The sequence below is a fragment of the Taudactylus pleione genome, unplaced genomic scaffold (genome assembly GCF_031769625.1).
Source record: "Taudactylus pleione unplaced genomic scaffold, aTauple2 ptg000073l, whole genome shotgun sequence".
In the NCBI taxonomy this organism is placed as follows: Eukaryota; Metazoa; Chordata; class Amphibia; order Anura; family Myobatrachidae; genus Taudactylus; species Taudactylus pleione.
This window is the reverse complement of record NW_028284475.1, coordinates 1,015,824-1,036,790: the sequence shown is the minus strand read 5'-3', so window position 1 is coordinate 1,036,790 and position 20,967 is coordinate 1,015,824. Positions and strand designations below refer to the sequence as shown.

General features: G+C 46.5%; 1 protein-coding gene across 6 annotated transcripts in view; it reads left to right on the top strand.

Moving 5' to 3' along the window:
• Positions 1 to 20,967, top strand: part of SEMA4A (semaphorin 4A) — a 106,418-nt gene that overhangs the window by 24,222 nt on the left and 61,229 nt on the right. Inside the window, exon 1 of one of the 6 annotated variants that reach the window (XM_088467533.1) lies at positions 1,983 to 2,143. The exons of the other annotated variants lie outside the window; for them this stretch is intronic. The gene's annotated coding sequence lies outside the window, so the exon portion shown is untranslated. Of the gene's footprint in view, positions 1 to 1,982; positions 2,144 to 20,967 lie in introns of those variants that run through there. 6 annotated transcript variants of the gene reach the window in all.

The following is a 20,967-nucleotide window of genomic DNA, read 5'->3' as shown; positions in this document are numbered from 1 at the left end:
TGTGGATGTGTGTGATGATGTGTTAGTATGTATGTGTGATGTGTGTGATGATGTGTTAGTATGTATGTGTGATGTGTGTGATGATGTGTTAGTATGTATGTGTGATGTGTGTGATGATGTGATAGTATGTATGTGTGATGTGTGTGATGATGTGTTAGTATGTATGTGTGATGTGTGTGATGATGTGTTAGTATGTATGTGTGATGATGTGTTAGTATGTATGTGTGATGTGTGTGATGATGTGTTAGTATGTATGTGTGATGTGTGTGATGATGTGTTAGTATGTATGTGTGATGTGTGTGATGATGTGTTAGTATGTATGTGTGATGTATGTGTGATGTGTTAGTATGTATGTGTGATGTGTGTGCAGCCGCTTCCTGTTACCTCCCCAAAACGCTCACAGTCAATCATCCCACCTGAAAATAGTTACTGGCGCACTTTGATGCCTGCGCCCCATATACATGCGGAGACTGGCGATTATCGCTTAACTGCGTAAACATAGGAATTGCGTAATCTATGAATCAGGCCCTATGTGTGGTGAAGTGTGTGTACTATATAGTGTGTGGATGTATGTGTGGTGTGTTAGTATAAATGTATGTATGTGTACTGAGGGTGTGTTAGTGTGTATACATGTGTGTATAATTAGTGTGTGTATACATGTGTGTATAATTAGTGTGTGTATACATGTGTGTATAATTAGTGTGTGTATACATGTGTGTATAATTAGTGTGTGTATACATGTGTGTATAATTAGTGTGTATATACATGTGTGTATAATTAGTGTGTATATACATGTGTGTATAATTAGTGTGTGTATACATGTGTGTATAATTAGTGTGTATACATGTGTGATTCGTGTGAGGAGTGTGTGTATAATTAGTGTGTGTATACATATGGTGATGAGTGTGTTAGTGTATATGTATATATACGTGTGTGATGAGTGTGTGTGTGTATGTACGTGTGTGATTTGTGTTAGTGTGTATACATATGTGTGTGTGTGTGTATACATAATGTGTGTGATGAGTGTGTTAGTGGGTGTGTACATGTGTGTGATGAGCGTGGTAGCATGTGTATACATATGTGTGTGATGCGTGTGTGTGTATACATGTGTATGATGAGTGTGTTAGTGTGTGTATACATATGTGTGTGTATACATAATGTGTGTGATGTGTGCTAGTGGGTGTGTACATATGTGTGTGATGGTTGTGAGTGTGTTAGTGTGTGTATACATGTGTGTGATGAGTCTGTGTGTATACATGTGTGTAAACATGTGTATGAGTGTTAGTGTGTGTATTCATGTGTGTGGTGAGTGTATATACATATGTGTGTCATGAGTGTTAGTGTGTGTATATGTGTGTGATGAGTGTGTGTATACATGTGTATGATGAGTGTGTTAGTGTGTGTATACATGTGTATGATGAGTCTGTGTGTATACATGTGTATGAGTGTTAGTGTGTGTATACATGTGTGTGATGAGTGTGTGTATACATGTGTATGATGAGTCTGTGTGTATACATGTGTATGAGTGTTAGTGTGTGTATACATGTGTGTGATGTGTTAGTGTGTGGGTATTCATATGTGTGTGATGAGTGAGTTAGTGTGTGTATACATGTGTGTGTGTATACATGTGTGTGTGATGTGTGTGTGTGTGTATACATGTGTGAGACGAGTGTGTTAGTGTGTGTATACATATGTGTGTTAGTGTGTGTATACATATATATATATATGTGATGTGTGTGTTAGTGTGTATACATATATATATATATATATATGTGATGTGTGTGTGTTAGTGTGTATACATATATGTGTGTGTACACATATATACAGTATGTGATATCATGTGTGCGGTGTATGTGTGATGTGTGTATTGCAGGGGAGGGGTCTCTGTGACAGCTGTCCCCCGTGTGGTTACCACTGCAGCCTCTCACACACAATAGCTGGGATCCCCGCTCCCTCCCTCCCTCCATGAGAACATCTGGGGCTGCTGCAGCCACAGGACCATCGCCCGCCCTGGAGATGTAATGGTGTGAGGTCGCCATGACAACAAGCACCGATAACGTAGATCTCAGCCAGTGACAATAGCAGCAGGTTCTGTGCACACCCACTCACCCTGCAAGAGACACCGATGCCAGCCTCACCGCAGGTAAGTGCTACCCACCACCATGCCAGCAATATACAGGGGGAATCCTGCCCCCACCCCACCGGGGCCACCACTCTCCCCTGGTCAGATTACACCATGCTCTTCCATTGCAGGATGGGTACTCCTTGTATACACACAGGGCGCTCCGTGTACGTGTGATATATAACATGTTATACACTTCTACACATTAATGTTCCAGCTGGTTACTTGTATGTATATTTCATACCTGGCACCGCTGGCACACCCGCGGCACATTGCTGGCTGGATTTATTAATATGCCTACATTCCTGACATATAAATGTACATAAGACACTGTATAGATTGTATATCTGTGGGTATGTATATATAATATATATATATATGGTGTAGGTCTCCTGTGTACTGTGTATTACACCTTGCGTGTGTGAGGTTTCCTGGGGGAATTGTCGCCCTGTTGTAGTGATCTGTGTGACACTGTATATATTGTACATCTGTGTGTGTGTGTGTGTGTATGTATATATATATATATATATATATATATACACACGGTGTAGGTCTCCTGTGTACTGTGTATTACACCTTGCGTGTGAGGTTTCCTGGGGGAATTGTGTGACACTGAGGGATCTCCCACCTGTGATACATGTACCGGAGCAGACCCAGTGGCAAGGGGACGTTACTCGCCAGCTTCCCCTGTACCCATGCTGCTGGTATATACAGCGTGGCACCCCCTGCCCACGTAATGTTCCCAGGTCTCCCCTGCTCCGTCCAATCATACTGAGAAATGATTGGAAAAAAATAATCTACCCCAAAAGCCATTAATTGCTCCTGGGAAATAACAGTAGTAATCAATTATATTACTAATCAGTGCAATCAGAAATTCACACCAGTGATTGCACCAATCAGTAACCGAGAGCCAGGGATTACGTTGCTCAGTGACCGACTGGCGTTGGCAGGGTAAGTGTGAGGCAGTGGCAGCGGGTTATCCCTTACACCCGTAACCCCCAGTTGTACAGTGCGGCTGAGTATTCTGCCACTATATAAGTATTATTACTGTTTTTTCAGCCAGGTGTACAGTGCGGCTGAGTATTCTGCCACTATATAAGTATTATTACTGTTTTTTCAGCCAGGTGTACAGTGCGGCTGAGTATTCTGCCACTATATAAGTTTTATTACTGTTTTTTCCCCCAGTTGTACAGTGCGGCTGAGTATTCTGCCACTATATAAGTATTATTACTGTTTTTCCCCCAGTTGTACAGTGCGGCTGAGTATTCTGCCACTATATAAGTATTATTACTGTTTTTCCCCCAGTTGTACAGTGCGGCTGAGTATTCTGCCACTATATAAGTATTATTACTGTTTTTCCCCAGTTGTACAGTGCGGCTGAGTATTCTGCCACTATATAAGTATTATTACTGTTTTTCCCCCAGTTGTACAGTGCGGCTGAGTATTCTGCCACTATATAGTATTATTACTGTTTTTCCCCCAGTTGTACAGTGCGGCGGCTGAGTATTCTGCCACTATATAAGTATTATTACTGTTTTTTTCCCCAGTTGTACAGTGCGGCTGAGTATTCTGCCACTATATAAGTTTTATTACTGTCTTTCCCCCAGTTGTACAGTGCGGCTGAGTATTCTGCCACTATATAAGTATATTACTGTTTTTTCCCCCAGTTGTACAGTGCGGCTGAGTATTCTGCCGCTATATAAGTATTATTACTGTTTTTCCCCCCAGTTGTACAGTGCGGCTGAGTATACTGCCACTATATAAGTATTATTACTGTTTTTTCCCCCAGTTGTACAGTGCGGCTGAGTATTCTGCCACTATATAAGTATTATTACTGTTTTTTCAGCCAGGTGTACAGTGCAGCTGAGTATTCTGCCACTATATAAGTATTATTACTGTTTTTTCCCCCAGTTGTACAGTGCGGCTGAGTATTCTGCCACTATATAAGTATTATTACTGTTTTTCCCCCCAGTTGTAGTGCGGCTGAGTATTCTGCCACTATATAAGTATTACTGTTTTTTCCCCCAGTTGAAAAGTGCAGCTGAGTATTCTGCCACTATATAAGTATTATTACTGTTTTTTCCCCCAGTTGTACAGTGCGGCTGAGTATTCTGCCACTATATAAGTATTATTACTGTTTTTTCCCCCAGTTGTACAGTGCGGCTGAGTATTCTGCCATAATATAAGTATTATTACTGTTTTTTCCCCCAGTTGTACAGTGCGGCTGAGTATTCTGCCACTATATAAGTATTATTACTGTGTTTCCCCCCAGTTGTACAGTGCGGCTGAGTATACTGCCACTATATAAGTATTATTACTGTTTTTTCCCCCAGGTGTACAGTGCGGCTGAGTATTCTGCCACTATATAAGTATTATTACTGTTTTTTTCCCCCAGTTGTACAGTGCGGCTGAGTATTCTGCCACTATATAAGTATTATTACTGTTTTTTCCCCCAGTTGTAGTGCGGCAGAGTATTCTGCCACTATATAAGTATATAAGTATTATTACTGTTTTTTCCCCCAGTTGTACAGTGCAGCTGAGTATTCTGCCACTATATAAGTATTATTACTGTTTTTCCCCCAGTTGTACAGTGCGGCTGAGTATTCTGCCACTATATAAGTATTATTACTGTTTTTTCCCCCAGTTGTACAGTGCGGCTGAGTATTCTGCCACTATATAAGTATTATTACTGTTTTTTCCCCCAGTTGTAGTGCGGCTGAGTATTCTGCCATTATATAAGTATTATTACTGTTTTTTCCCCCAGTTGTACAGTGCGGCTGAGTATTCTGCCACTATATAAGTATTATTACTGTTTTTCCCCCCAGTTGTACAGTGCGGCTGAGTATTCTGCCACTATATAAGTATTATTACTGTTTTTCCCCCAGTTGTACAGTGCGGCTGAGTATTCTGCCACTATATAGTATTATTACTGTTTTTCCCCCAGTTGTACAGTGCGGCGGCTGAGTATTCTGCCGCTATATAAGTATTATTACTGTTTTTTTCCCCAGTTGTACAGTGCGGCTGAGTATTCTGCCACTATATAAGTTTTATTACTGTCTTTCCCCCAGTTGTACAGTGCGGCTGAGTATTCTGCCACTATATAAGTATATTACTGTTTTTTCCCCCAGTTGTACAGTGCGGCTGAGTATTCTGCCGCTATATAAGTATTATTACTGTTTTTCCCCCCAGTTGTACAGTGCGGCTGAGTATACTGCCACTATATAAGTATTATTACTGTTTTTTCCCCCAGTTGTACAGTGCGGCTGAGTATTCTGCCACTATATAAGTATTATTACTGTTTTTTCAGCCAGGTGTACAGTGCAGCTGAGTATTCTGCCACTATATAAGTATTATTACTGTTTTTTCCCCCAGTTGTACAGTGCGGCTGAGTATTCTGCCACTATATAAGTATTATTTCTGTTTTTCCCCCCAGTTGTAGTGCGGCTGAGTATTCTGCCACTATATAAGTATTACTGTTTTTTCCCCCAGTTGAAAAGTGCAGCTGAGTATTCTGCCACTATATAAGTATTATTACTGTTTTTCCCCCAGTTGTACAGTGCGGCTGAGTATTCTGCCACTATATAAGTATTATTACTGTTTTTTCCCCCAGTTGTACAGTGCGGCTGAGTATTCTGCCATAATATAAGTATTATTACTGTTTTTTCCCCCAGTTGTACAGTGCGGCTGAGTATTCTGCCACTATATAAGTATTATTACTGTTTTTCCCCCCAGTTGTACAGTGCGGCTGAGTATACTGCCACTATATAAGTATTATTACTGTTTTTTCCCCCAGGTGTACAGTGCGGCTGAGTATTCTGCCACTATATAAGTATTATTACTGTTTTTTTCCCCCAGTTGTACAGTGCGGCTGAGTATTCTGCCACTATATAAGTATTATTACTGTTTTTTCCCCCAGTTGTAGTGCGGCTGAGTATTCTGCCACTATATAAGTATATAAGTATTATTACTGTTTTTTCCCCCAGTTGTACAGTGCAGCTGAGTATTCTGCCACTATATAAGTATTATTACTGTTTTTCCCCCAGTTGTACAGTGCGGCTGAGTATTCTGCCATAATATAAGTATTACTGTTTTTCCCCCCAGGTGTACAGTGAGGCTGAGTATTCTGCCGCTATATAAGTATTATTACTGTTTTTTCCCCCAGTTGTACAGTGCGGCTGAGTATTCTGCCGCTATATAAGTATTATTACTGTTTTTTCCCCCAGTTGTAGTGCGGCTGAGTATTCTGCCACTATATAAGTATTATTACTGTTTTTTCCCCCAGTTGTACAGTGCGGCTGAGTATTCTGCCGCTATATAAGTATTATTACTGTTTTTTCCCCCAGTTGTACAGTGCGGCTGAGTATTCTGCCACTATATAAGTATTATTACTGTTTTTCCCCCAGGTGTACAGTGCGGCTGAGTATTCTGCCACTATATAAGTATTATTACTGTTTTTTCCCCCAGTTGTACAGTGCGGCTGAGTATTCTGCCGCTATATAAGTATTATTACTGTTTTTTCAGCCAGGTGTACAGTGCAGCTGAGTATTCTGCCACTATATAAGTATTATTACTGTTTTTTCCCCCAGTTGTACAGTGGGGCTGAGTATTCTGCCACTATATAAGTATTATTACTGTTTTTTCCCCCAGTTGTACAGTGCGGCTGAGTATTCTGCCATAATATAAGTATTACTGTTTTTCCCCCCAGGTGTACAGTGAGGCTGAGTATTCTGCCACTATATAAGTATTATTACTGTTTTTCCCCCCAGTTGTACAGTGCGGCTGAGTATTCTGCCACTATATAAGTATTATTACTGTTTTTTCCCCCAGTTGTAGTGCGGCTGAGTATTCTGCCGCTATATAAGTATTATTACTGTTTTTTCCCCCAGTTGTACAGTGCGGCTGAGTATTCTGCCGCTATATAAGTATTATTACTGTTTTTTCCCCCAGTTGTAGTGCGGCTGAGTATTCTGCCACTATATAAGTATTATTACTGTTTTTCCCCCCAGTTGTACAGTGCGGCTGAGTATTCTGCCACTATATAAGTATTATTACTGTTTTTTCCCCCAGTTGTACAGTGCGGCTGAGTATTCTGCCACTATATAAGTATTATTACTGTTTTTTCCCCCAGTTGTACAGTGCGGCTGAGTATTCTGCCACTATATAAGTATTATTACTGTTTTTCCCCCAGGTGTACAGTGCGGCTGAGTATTCTGCCACTATATAAGTATTATTACTGTTTTTTCCCCCAGTTGTACAGTGCGGCTGAGTATTCTGCCACTATATAAGTATTATTACTGTTTTTCCCCCAGGTGTACAGTGCGGCTGAGTATTCTGCCACTATATAAGTATTATTACTGTTTTTTCCCCCAGTTGTAGAGTGCGGCTGAGTATTCTGCCACTATATAAGTATTATTACTGTTTTTTCCCCCAGTTGTAGTGCGGCTGAGTATTCTGCCGTTATATAAGTATTATTACTGTTTTTTCCCCCAGTTGTAGTGCGGCTGAGTATTCTGCCACTATATAAGTATTATTACTGTTTTTCCCCCAGGTGTACAGTGCGGCTGAGTATTCTGCCGCTATATAAGTATTATTACTGTTTTTTCCCCCAGTTGTAGTGCGGCTGAGTATTCTGCCGTTATATAAGTATTATTACTGTTTTTTCCCCCAGTTGTACAGTGCGGCTGAGTATTCTGCCGCTATATAAGTATTAATACTGTGTAATATAACCAATTGCTATAGCTGGCGGACACATTTATTGCCAATATACTGCATTAACGCATCCCTATGGTGCGAGACCTGTTTAATAGTAATAGCAGTGGTGAGCAACCTGTGGCAATCCAGCTGCTGTGGAACTACACATTCCAGCATGCCCTGCCACAGGTTTACCATGACCGAATAGCAAAACCTTGTCAGGGCATGCTGGAATGCGTAGTTCCACAGCATCATGTTGCCTACCCCTGATATATGGTATTGACGCCTCATTATAGCAGTTACCCTGTTAAGTGGTTATATACAGTATTTCCCCTTTTCTATAGTAAGGTAACATGTTTATTACGGGCCTATTAATCATCACTTATGGGCCCGTTACACGTGTAACTTACGGCACTAAGGCCCTGATTCAGAGCCGGACGCTCTGACCAGAGCGCTCGCTCTGAATCAGGGCCCACCTCCATAAATATGGAGCGTCCTCCTGGACGCTCGTATAGCTGTGGGTCACCACCCACAGCATATACGAGCGTGCAGGATGATGGTCACGATGGTCTTGACCATCGCGACCATCACCACTGCGTGCAGAAGCCTGCGGTTGAGTTTCTCAACCGCAAGGCCAGGAGTAATTTTGGCTCTATCAGAGCCAAAATCACTCCCACTGACATCACTAGTGATGTCAGTGGGGCCGGCTTCTGATGGTAGGCGTTCCCTTGGGAACGCCTCCGTCTGGGAGGCACGCCCACCAAAGGGGGCGTGCTGTCAATCAACATCGACAGCACGCCCCCTTTGATCAGACACTACGAGCGAAGGAAAGTCCTTCGCTCGTCGCGTCTCGCGCATGCGCACGACGGAGCTCCCTCCGTCGTGCGCATGCGCAGTGCAGACCATCGACCCACTTGCGATCGGACAGCCGCTCGCGAGTGGGTCTGAATCAGGCCCTAAGTCATCACTAAAGCGCAAAGGCACTGTAAGGCAGGAGAGGGCCGTAGGCAAATTTGCAGTTGGACCCCTCCTCCCCTATAAAATGGGCATGTGCTGGATTTAGTAAGGCACTGGCACTCCGGAATAATGGCGCCGGAAGCCGCAGGGTAAGGAATTGTAATGGGTGTATGGCGTGCAGGAGGAGCCCCATTGAGTCAGGGGCCCGTGTGCATTACACACCCTGCACCAACTATACATATATTTAATTGGTACAGCGGGTAAACCTGTTTAATAATAATATAGTATTACCCCTACTCTACAGTGCATATTCCTCCTGGGTGTGAATAGTCAGTAATCACCATTTGTTGTGACAGTATAGTGACATTTCTTCACTAGAATCACCCATCACTTACTGCAATAACAATGTGAGAGAGAAATGTGACTGCCCAGGTCTGGGGCTGCAGTACTCAGTGCTGGGTAGAGGTGAGCGGTTCGGATCTTTAAAATGGCGTCATATTGGCTGTTGCGGGTTTTGGATAGCCAATAAGGTGAATCCGTACTTGCGCTTATTTGGCAAAAAGAACAGGGTCAAAAACCGTACTGCTCCTCTAGTTCTGGGCTTGCACGCCTCTGGCTGTACATAGAGCTCTAGTTCTGGGCTTGAACGCCTCTAGCTGTACATAGAACTCTAGTTCTGGGCTTGCACGCCTCTAGCTGTACATAGAACTCTAGTTCTGGGCTTGCACGCCTCTAGCTGTACATAGAACTCTAGTTCTGGGCTTGCACGCCTCTGGCTGTACATAGAACTCTAGTTCTGGGCTTGCACGCCTCTAGCTGTACATAGAACTCCAGTTCTGGGCTTGCACGCCTCTAGCTGTACATAGAACTCTAGTTCTGGGCTTGCACGCCTCTGGCTGTACATAGAACTCTAGTTCTGGGCTTGCACGCCTCTGGCTGTACATAGAACTCTAGTTCTGAGCTTGCACGCCTCTGGCTGTACATAGAACTCTAGTTCTGGGCTTGCACGCCTCTGGCTGTACATAGAACTCTAGTTCTGGGCTTGCACGCCTCTGGCTGTACATAGAACTCTAGTTCTGGGCTTGCACGCCTCTGGCTGTACATAGAACTCTAGTTCTGGGCTTGCACGCCTCTAGCTGTACATAGAACTCTAGTTCTGGGCTTGCACGCCTCTAGCTGTACATAGAACTCTAGTTCTGGGCTTGCACGCCTCTAGCTGTACATAGAACTCTAGTTCTGGGCTTGCACGCCTCTAGCTGTACATAGAACTCTAGTTCTGGGCTTGCACGCCTGTAGCTGTAGTATAGACGGGAGTAGGGTAGGTGTGAGGGTGTACCAGTGTGAGTAGTATAGGTGGGAGTAGGGTAGGTGTGAGGGTGTACCAGTGTGAGTAGTATAGGTAGGAGTAGGGTAGGTGTGAGGGTACCAGTGTGAGTAGTATAGGTGGGAGTAGGGTAGGTGTGAGGGTGTACCAGTGTGAGTAGTATAGGTAGGAGTAGGGGAGGTGTGAGGGTGTACCAGTGGGAGTAGGGTAGGTGTGAGGGTGTACCAGTGTGAGGATGTACCAGTGTGAGTAGGGTAGGTGTGAGGATGTACCAGTGTGAGTAGTATAGGTGGGAGTAGGGTAGGTGTGAGGGTGTACCAGTGTGAGTAGTATAGGTAGGAGTAGGGTAGGTGTGAGGGTGTACCAGTGTGAGTAGTATATGTGGGAGTAGGGTAGGTGTGAGGGTGTACCAGTGTGGGGGTGTACCAGTGTGAGTAGGGTAGGTGTGAGGGTGTACCAGTGTGAGTAGTATAGGTAGGAGTAGGGTAGGTGTGAGGGTGTACCTGTGGGAGTAGGGTAGGTGTGAGGGTGTACCAGTGTGAGTAGTATAGGTAGGAGTAGGGTAGGTGTGAGGGTACCAGTGTGAGTAGTATAGGTGGGAGTAGGGGAGGTGTGAGGGTGTACCAGTGTGAGTAGTATAGGTAGGAGTAGGGTAGGTGTGAGGATGTACCAGTGTGAGTAGTATAGGTGGGAGTAGGGTAGGTGTGAGGGTGTACCAGTGTGAGTAGTATAGGTGGGAGTAGGGTAGGTGTGAGGATGTACCAGTGTGAGTAGTATAGGTAGGAGTAGGGTAGGTGTGAGGGTACCAGTGTGATTAGTATAGGTGGGAGTAGGGTAGGTGTGAGGGTGTACCAGTGTGCGTAGTATAGGTAGGAGTAGGGTAGGTGTGAGGGTGTACCAGTGTGAGTAGGGTAGGTGTGAGGGTACCAGTGTGATTAGTATAGGTGGGAGTAGGGTAGGTGTGAGGGTACCAGTGTGATTAGTATAGGTGGGAGTAGGGTAGGTGTGAGGGTACCAGTGTGATTAGTATAGGTGGGAGTAGGGTAGGTGTGAGGGTACCAGTGTGAGTAGTATAGGTGGGAGTAGGGTAGGTGTGAGGATGTACCAGTGTGAGTAGTATATGTGGGAGAAGGGTAGGTGTGAGGGTGTACCAGTGTGAGTAGTATAGGTGGGAGTAGGGTAGGTGTGAGGGTGTACCAGTGTGAGTAGTATAGGTAGGAGTAGGGTAGGTGTGAGGGTGTACCAGTGTGAGTAGTATAGGTGGGAGTAGGGTAGGTGTGAGGGTACCAGTGTGATTAGTATAGGTGGGAGTAGGGTAGGTGTGAGGGTACCAGTGTGATTAGTATAGGTGGGAGTAGGGTAGGTGTGAGGGTACCAGTGTTATTAGTATAGGTGGGAGTAGGGTAGGTGTGAGGGTACCAGTGTGATTAGTATAGGTGGGAGTAGGGTAGGTGTGAGGGTGTACCAGTGTGAGTAGTATAGGTGGGAGTATGGTAGATGTGAGGGTGTACCAGTGTGAGTAGGGTAGGTGTGAGGGTGTACCAGTGTGAGTAGGGTAGGTGTGAGGGTACCAGTGTGATTAGTATAGGTGGGAGTAGGGTAGGTGTGAGGGTACCAGTGTGATTAGTATAGGTGGGAGTAGGGTAGGTGTGAGGGTACCAGTGTGATTAGTATAGGTGGGAGTAGGGTAGGTGTGAGGGTGTACCAGTGTGAGTAGGGTAGGTGTGAGCGTGTACCAGTGTGAGTACTATGGGTGACCATAATTGTTATGGCAGCATTAATTACTTTATCCCAACATTTCATATTGTATGTCAGGCACAGGCTTAACACGTATGCACTTTTTGCGTGTGGCATCCCTCCCAACTTTTAGGTCCCCCGAAGCGTCGTAAAAGACGTGGGGCTTTAGGAAAAGTGTGGAGCAGTGGGAAAATGGGGCGGAGCCTTGCGGCTTCTCCCTCTTTACGTCACTATGGGGGCGTGCCCAGCACTCTCCAAGATGCTGGGCAGCCCCCAGGCTCTCCGTATACTGGTGAACAGATGCCATGGCACGACACCTGTTATACTACCCAACTCCCCCCCCCCCCCCCCCACCCCCACCGGTGGACACTGCGGGCCGCGGGTGGGACAATGGGAAATTCCCATAAAAACGGGACTGTCCCGCTGGATGTGGGACAGTTGGGTGGTATGCATATATATCATCCACTCACACACAGCAGATCCAATTCTGTCACTAGTCATAAAGTCATGACTACACTGCCATGTACTTTAATGGGCACATATTTAAAAAAGGGGATTTGCATTTTGTGTGGTACATACACTGCAGCGCAGAACAGGCCAATGACCACACAGGGACAATACACGTTATACTTTTTAATAACATCGCCAGCATATTATATGGAGAATTTTCCTGGCAGGGCCCCCACACACCCTAATCTGTCCCTGAGAGCGGAGTAGAGGTGTTGGCAGCACAGTATCTGCACACACGCCCTGTAAGGAAGTGTATAATGTCTGAGCTCCGGGTCCCCGGGGGCCACAGATAATCTCTTTTCCTGCAGGAAATCTTTGAAAATCTCCGCGTGTCCTATTTATTCCCCAGACATCTGTATTGTGCGGATATAATCCATGTTCTGCAAATAACCACAACCTCACTTCCATAAAGCAAGTTCCCTTTATCAGAACTCAGCGCGCCTGAGCAGGGTGGGGAAAATCAATTTTGCCCCTGGAGACGGGCACGTCCACCACCCGATGGCACCATGGGGTGATTACCTGTAACTTATTTAAGCAGCTAAGTTTGATATTCTCCCATATAACAATGGTTTATGGGGACGCTTTACGTTTGAACCGGAATATGTAACATGGTATAACGTCGCATGGGAGCGCTACAATTACCGTCATCCTACACCTGGGGGAGCTGCCATCCCCCATCATCCCATATACTTACGGTTTCATATACATATAACACACAAATATATAAACACCAATATATAATGCTATATAAGGGCCTCATTCAGAGATGGCCGTTATTGGCACAGCCGTTGCATCTTTGTACGCAGCGGCTGTGCGAATATATGCAAAAGCTGCAGGAGGCGTCTTGTGTAAAAAGACGCTGCATGCCGGCTTCTGTGTTCTGCTGCTGTGGCCGTAGGCGTAGCACAGGATCACCATCGCGACTATTGGTGGGAGCATCGGCCATCTGAGTAACCCCTAAAGCTACGCGGATGCCGCCACATCTCCGCTGCCGAGGACAGTATATCTGCGATGGAAGAGTCAGTCACTGGTCTCGACACAAAAGGGGCCACAGTTTTGTGCAATGGTCCCCATCTCCTCCCCCAAGCTTCCTCCACACTGCGTCTGGAGCCGCAGCAGAATGCATGTGTGCATTGCGGCGCAGTTAGGAAGAAAACATTGGACAGCCGCGACCACATCGGCCCAGCGTCCATCTGTGGATCAGCTCTTAAGTTCGCTGATAAAGATCATCCATGAAAATATTTTGGAGTATTTTTAAAAACCGTCTGTACAGAGCAGGAATAAGGACACAGTATAATAACTAAGTTCATGGCTAGGACCTCAAGTGCTAATAGTGTGGTCTCCACCAAGGGAGGGTTAAGGGGGGAGAGGGGAGGGATAGCGTGCTTACCTTCCCTCGTCGGCATTTTCACCAGTCGGACTTCTGGTCTCTTCAGCCGCTGGTATTACATACCCATCCTGTGTCCTCATACATCTTACTTCCTTTCGCGTTAAACAGCCCTTCTAGTCGCGCCATGCCGTGATGTGACTCTGTAGCGCCGAGTGTCTCTTCCTGAGACTTTGTACATTCAAATATGTCTTATTCATACAGTGATGTGAATAGGACACACAAACAGCTTCTGCTGAGTAAAATGATATGCGGCATGCCTGTATTCTGTGTGTGACTGCGGGTGTATCAGCATGCCTGTATTCTGTGTGTGACTGCGGGTGTATCTGCATGCCTGTATTCTGTGTGTGACTGCGGGTGTATCAGCATGCCTGTATTCTGTGTGTGACTGCGGGTGTATCAGCATGCCTGTATTCTGTGTGTGACTGCGGGTGTATCTGCATGCCTGTATTCTGTGTGTGACTGCGGGTGTATCTGCATGCCTGTATTCTGTTTGTGACTGCGGATGTATCAGCATGCCTGTATTCTGTGTGTGACTGCGGGTGTATCAGCATGCCTGTATTCTGTGTGTGACTGCGGATGTATCTGCATGCCTGTATTCTGTGTGTGTGACTGCGGGTGTATCAGCATGCCTGTATTCTGTGTGTAACTGCGGGTGTATCAGCATGCCTGTATTCTGTGTGTGACTGCGGGTGTATCAGCATGCCTGTATTCTGTGTGTGACTGCGGGTGTATCAGCATGCCTGTATTCTGTGTGTGACTGCGGGTGTATCAGCATGCCTGTATTCTGTGTGTGACTGCGGGTGTATCAGCATGCCTGTATTCTGTGTGTGACTGCGGGTGTATCAGCATGCCTGTATTCTGTGTGTGACTGCGGGTGTATCAGCATGCCTGTATTCTGTGTGTGACTGCGGGTGTATCAGCATGCCTGCATTCTGTGTGTGACTGCGGGTGTATCAGCATGCCTGCATTCTGTGTGTGACTGCGGGTGTATCAGCATGCCTGTATTCTGTGTGTGACTGCGGGTGTATCAGCATGCCTGTATTCTGTGTGTGACTGTGGGTGTATCAGCATGCCTGTATTCTGTGTGTGACTGTGGGTGTATCAGCATGGGGAATGCTACGTTACAGTGTCCCAGCCGCTGGCACTGTAACGTAGCGTTCCCGCTAGGCTGTTTTAGCGGGGCGCGGCGCCATGCCCTCCTTCTGGAGGGCAAAAAGCACCCTGCCCTCCAGGAGGCAAAATGCGCCCTGCCCTCACAGCCTGCAGGTGCCGTTCTCACCCGCGGGACGCAGTGTCCCGCGGGTGGAGAAACATGCGGTGTCCCGGTCACCGCCGGAGAATAGACGCCGGGCGCATGTGCTCAGCATCTATTCTCCCTTTCTGCAGCGCTTGGGGGCTGCCCGGCATGTCCGTAAGCGCCGGGCACGCTCCCAAGTATGACGAAAAGGGGACGCGTCTTATAGACATGCCCCCTTTTCATGACCACGCCCCCTTTTCGGGCGCGCCCCCGGCGCGCGCATAAGGTTGCCCTCTCTAGCTCCGGCGCCCTGCCTGCCGCCGGAGCTAGAGTGAACACTAGTAACGTAGCATTTCGCGTGCAGATACAGTCGCACATAGGATATAGGCGTGCAGATACACCCGCAGTCGCACACAGGATATAGGCGTGCAGATACAGTCGCACACAGGATATAGGCGTGCAGATACACCCGCAGTCGCACACAGGATATAGGCGTGCAGATACAGTCGCACACAGGATACAGGCGTGCAGATACACCCGCAGTCACACACGGGATATAGGCATGCAGATACACCCGCAGTCACACATAGGATATAGGCATGCAGATACACCCGCAGTCGCACACAGAATATAGGCGTGCAGATACAGTCGCACACAGGATATAGGCATGCAGATACACCCGCAGTCGCACACAGGATATAGGCATGCTGATACACCCGCAGTCACACACAGGATATAGGCATGCAGATACAGTCGCAGTCGCACACAGGATATAGGCATGCAGATACAGCCGCAGTCACACACAGAATATAGGCATGCAGATACACCCGCAGTCACACACAGAATATAGGCATGCAGATACACCCGCAGTCGCACACAGGATATAGGCATGCAGATACACCCGCAGTCGCACACAGGATATAGGCATGCAGATACACCCGCAGTCGCACACAGGATATAGGCATGCAGATACAGTCACACACAGGATATAGGCATGCAGATACACCCGCAGTCGCACACAGGATATAGGCATGCAGATACACCCGCAGTCGCACACAGGATATAGGCATGCAGATACACCCGCAGTCGCACACAGGATACAGGCATGCAGATACAGCCGCACACAGGATATAGGCATGCAAATACACCCGCAGTCGCACACAGGATACAGGCATGCAGATACAGTCGCACACAGGATATAGGCATGCAGATACACCCGCAGTCGCACACAGGATATAGGCATGTAGATACAGTCGCACACAGGATATAGGCATGCAGATACACCCGCAGTCGCACACAGGATATAGGCATGCAGATACACCCGCAGTCACAGACAGAATACAGGCATGCAGATACACCCGCAGTCGCACACAGAATACAGGCATGCAGATACACCCGCAGTCGCACACAGGATATAGGCATGCAGATACAGTCGCACAAAGGATATAGGCATGCAAATACACCTGCAGTCGCACACAGGATATAGGCATGCTGATATACCCGCAGTTGCACACAGGATATAGGCATGCAGATACAGTCGCACACAGGATATAGGCATGCAGATACACCCGCAGTTGCACACAGGATATAGGCATGCAGATACACCCGCAGTCGCACACAGGATATAGGCATGCAGATACACCCGCAGTCGCACACAGGATACAGGCATACAGATACAGTCGCACACAGGATATAGGCATGCAGATACACCCGCAGTCGCACACAGGATATAGGCATGCTGATACACCCGCAGTCGCACACAGGATATAGGCATGCAGATACACCCGCAGTCGCACACAGGATATAGGCATGTCGCATATCATTTTACTCAGCAGAAGCTGCTTGTGCGTCCTATGCGCATCACTTTTGAAGGTAAAAAGTTGCACGAAAGACGCTCGGCGCTACTGAGTCACACGGCTCTCCTGTGTTATGTGTAATGCGACTTGTAGCGCACGGAGGATAGATGTATGTCTACACATCTGTATTTATAATCGGCGACTTCTGATACATTCCCTTCAATGTACTTAGAAATCTGGCCTAAAATTCTGCTGCCAGTTATAAGATCACTCGTCCTTTATCCCTATAATGTACAGTAGGGAGTAGATGGTCTCGTGTATAATCCCAGAACAGAGCACTCGGGGGTTAAGTGCCAGGCTCAGTGCCCTGGGCGTGTGAGCGGATGCCGAGAAGCTTTGTATTGTCTCCTCTAATTGACTAATTCTAATTGACTCCCACTTGCATTTTTAAATGAATGAGATTCCTGGTTCTGAGTGTTGACTTCCGGCCGTGGCTGTGAGGCAATCCCTGTCTGTCGATATTACCATATTGCCGTATAGGCCTCCTCTTCCTCTGAGCTCTGGATAGTCTTCTGCACCGCTGATAGCAAATGGCACCAGATGCCCACAGGTGGCTGCGCCGCAGACAGGTGACTATACTGTCCTTATTATTATTATTCCCATGAGGCATGATTGTATCATATACAGGGGGAGGTTAATGCGCTGAGCTATTCAGTTATTCTGCGTTATCCCTGCGCGGTAAGTCTCAAGGTAACACGGGGTGACCCATCAAATGTTAGAATCTTTCTCGACATGCCGGGACTCCTGCGCAGGCGGCGGCCATTGCTGGGGAAGCCCCTCTCTCTGTAAACTTTACAAAGTGTAGCCCATAGACTACAGTGGCCCAACACCATCTTCAGACGGCGTAAGCTGCAGGGGACAATCTCCGGAATGTGCCTGGACGACCCATCAGCATCGCATCCCCCATGGAAACCTAGTTCTGCTGTCGGAGATGGAGACACTTGCGCGGATATCTGAGATCACCTGCGGTCCATCCTTCATACATTGGCGTACTGCTAAATATTTGGGGTATCCCCCAAAAACTGATGTTTTTGGGGAATATGGCACAAATCATTAATGATAAGTAGGCCCCAAAGGCATGGATAGTGTCGCCTCCTGCATCATACACATTTCCTAATATTACACCCACCTCCCTACAAGGGTCAGAGCACAGGAAATGGGACCTCCCTAATTCTCCGATGGAAATAGAATTCCGATAAGGACACTGACCTAAGTACAATCGTGGGATTAATGAAAACGACAAAAATAATCAACCAGGAACACACTAGGGTTTTTTTTTTAGCTGTAACCTTTGTCGCTTAAATATTAGTCAAAAATCCCATAACGCCCAAAAACAGGAGACGTACCAAACAACAGACAAAACGGTATCCGGACTGATTGCCGAAACGGACATTAGGCTCATACTGTTAACATATCAGTGTTATTTTTAGGGTTAGGGATAAGTTAAGGGTGAGGGATTAGCCGAAAATAAACAGTATATAAAAATAACATTGTGTCGACATTAAATGTTGACATTACTAACATGTTGACATGAGTGAATGTCCATTTTTTTCTGTTGACCTAATGTCTATGTTGACACTCAAAACCTGTCAACATTTTGGTGTCGATATTCCATCGACTTTTCATACCACACCCCATTAAAACAGCAACTGAATTGATAGTGTATGAAATAATGGTATTGGAAGAAAGGGATTGTGGGTTTGTGTCGGCACTTCTAGGTCGATGTGAGATAGATTAATATGGAGTTTACAGTCTTCATTCCTCTGGTTGTGGACACATATATAACCAGACCAGGGAATATGGCGTCCGAGGGCCGGACTGAGAGAGGGGAGGGGTGCAGTCTCGACAGACACGTGCCTGAAAACCCACAAAATCCCTGGAAAATTATTAATATTTAAAGTATTTTAGCAACAGAAAAACCAGTGGTTAAAATAAACTCTTCAATTTGAGGATGGGGCAGCTGTTTGCGCCTGCTGTCTAATGACTGTCCCAAAATTGTTTAGGGATACAATAAAAAAACAAAGATGTAATAAAAGCCCCAGGGATAACGTAGAAAGAAATGCAGGTATAACGCATTAAATAAAATATACATCTAGCTTGTGTACAATATAAACCACAGCAGGAAAAAAAAAAAGTATTTTCTTGTTAATTATTGTGCGTCTGAGAGCGGCTGAGCTGATTTATCAGGTATCTGGATTCATTGGTTGACAATAGGTCGACATGCAGTAATTCAACAGGGTTTAAAAGGTCCTCAAGTTCAAATGGTCAACACAAAATTTGTTAACATATTTTTTTTTTATGGGTTACTTTTCAACATTTTTGGGGTTAGGCACCAGCGGATAGGTTAGGGTTAGGCACCAGGGGGAGGGTTAGGCAGTAGGGGGTGGGTTAGTGTTAGGCACCTGGGGGTGGGTTAGTGTTAGGCACCTGGGGGAAGGTTAGGGGTAGGCACCAGAAGGTGGGTTGGGGTTAGGCACCAGGGGGTGGGTTGGGGTTAGGCACCAGGGGGTGGGTTAGTGTTAGGCACCAGGGGGAGGGCTAGGGGTAGGCACCAGAGGGTGGGTTAGGCACCAGGAGGAGTGTTAGGCACCAGGGGGAGGATTAGTGGTAGGCACCAGGGGGTGGGTTAAGGTTAGGCACCAGTGGGAGGGTTAGTGTTAGGTACCAGGGGGATTCTTAGGGTTAGGCACCAGGGTTAGGGTTAGGTACCAGGGGGAGGGTTAGGGGTAGGCACCAGGGGGTGGGTAGGCACCAGGAGGAGTGTTAGGGTTAGGCACCAGTGGGAGGGTTAGTGTTAGGTACCAGGGGGATTCTTAGGGTTAGGCACCAGGGTTAGGGTTAGGTACCAGGGGGAGGGTTAGGGGTAGGCACCAGGGGGTGGGTAGGCACCAGGAGGAGTGTTAGGGTTAGGCACCAGGGGGAGGGTTAGGGTTAGGCACAAGGGGGGAGAGTTAGGGTTAGGCACCAGGGGGAGAGTTAGTGTTAGGCACCAGGGGTGGGTTAGGCAGCAGGGGGAGAGTTAGGGTTAGGCACCAGGGGGAGGGTTAGGCACCAGGGGGAGAGTTAGGGTTAGGCACCAGGGGGAGGGTTAGGCAGCAGGGGGAGAGTCAGGGTTTAGGCACCAGGTGGAGGGTTAGGAAGCAGGGGGAGAGTTAGGGTTAGGCACCAGGGGGAGAGTTAGGGTTAGGCACCAGGGGGAGAGTTAGGGTTAGGTACCAGGGGGAGGGTTAGGCAGCAGGGGGAGAGTTAGGCACCAGGGGAGAGTTAGGGTTAGGCACCAGGGGGAGGGTTAGGCAGCAGGGGGAGAGTTAGGGTTAGGCACCAGGGGAGGAATAGGTTTGAATTAAAAACATTTTATACCACACCTTATTTATCAATGGGTGAATACTGGAATTGTTGCCGGGGACTATGGTATGAAAAGTTGACAGTCAGATTGTCAACATAGGCTTTAGGTCGACAACCAATATGTCGACATGCAAAAAAAAGGTTGACATGGTTAAAATGTTGAAATGTCATTCATGTTGTCTAGATTTAAAATGTCGTCACCAGAATGTCGACATCCAGACCGAATCCCTTACTGGGAATAGAACCTTTTCTCTCACCATCCTGTACAGGAAAGGGTCAGCGGCAATGACCGTTTCCTTGTGGCGTTGCATGTGAAGCCTATTACACGTCTCTCAGCAGTAACAGATGGAAACCATGTGTAAGGAAAAATGTTATGTGAAAAGTGTTCAAACAGTATTTTAATGTTTGTCTATTTTTAAACATTAGTATCATTTTATACATTAAGTGGAACTGAAAGCCAGGCTGGGGGGATAAGGAGAGAGTTAACCCTTACTGCTCAGGGCCAGGGCGATAGCTTTTTCTATAATTTGCTGCCATAAAGAAGAATTTAGTGATCACAAAATAAAAAAATGCCTGAGAAAAGGGTCTTTATTGATTAACAAGTATCTAAGTTAGCAGAGTGCGGTGTTTAAGAATGTCTGTTGATGAGATGCATTGCTGTCACTTTCTGAATTCTGTGCTTTCCAGTCATGCTGTTATCTAATCAGGCTCCAGGGGGTGGGTGCATTGTCCTGAGATACGGCAGAAAACTGCTATCAGCATGTGGTGGTGGGGTCTCCTCTCTTCTCTGCTATAGAG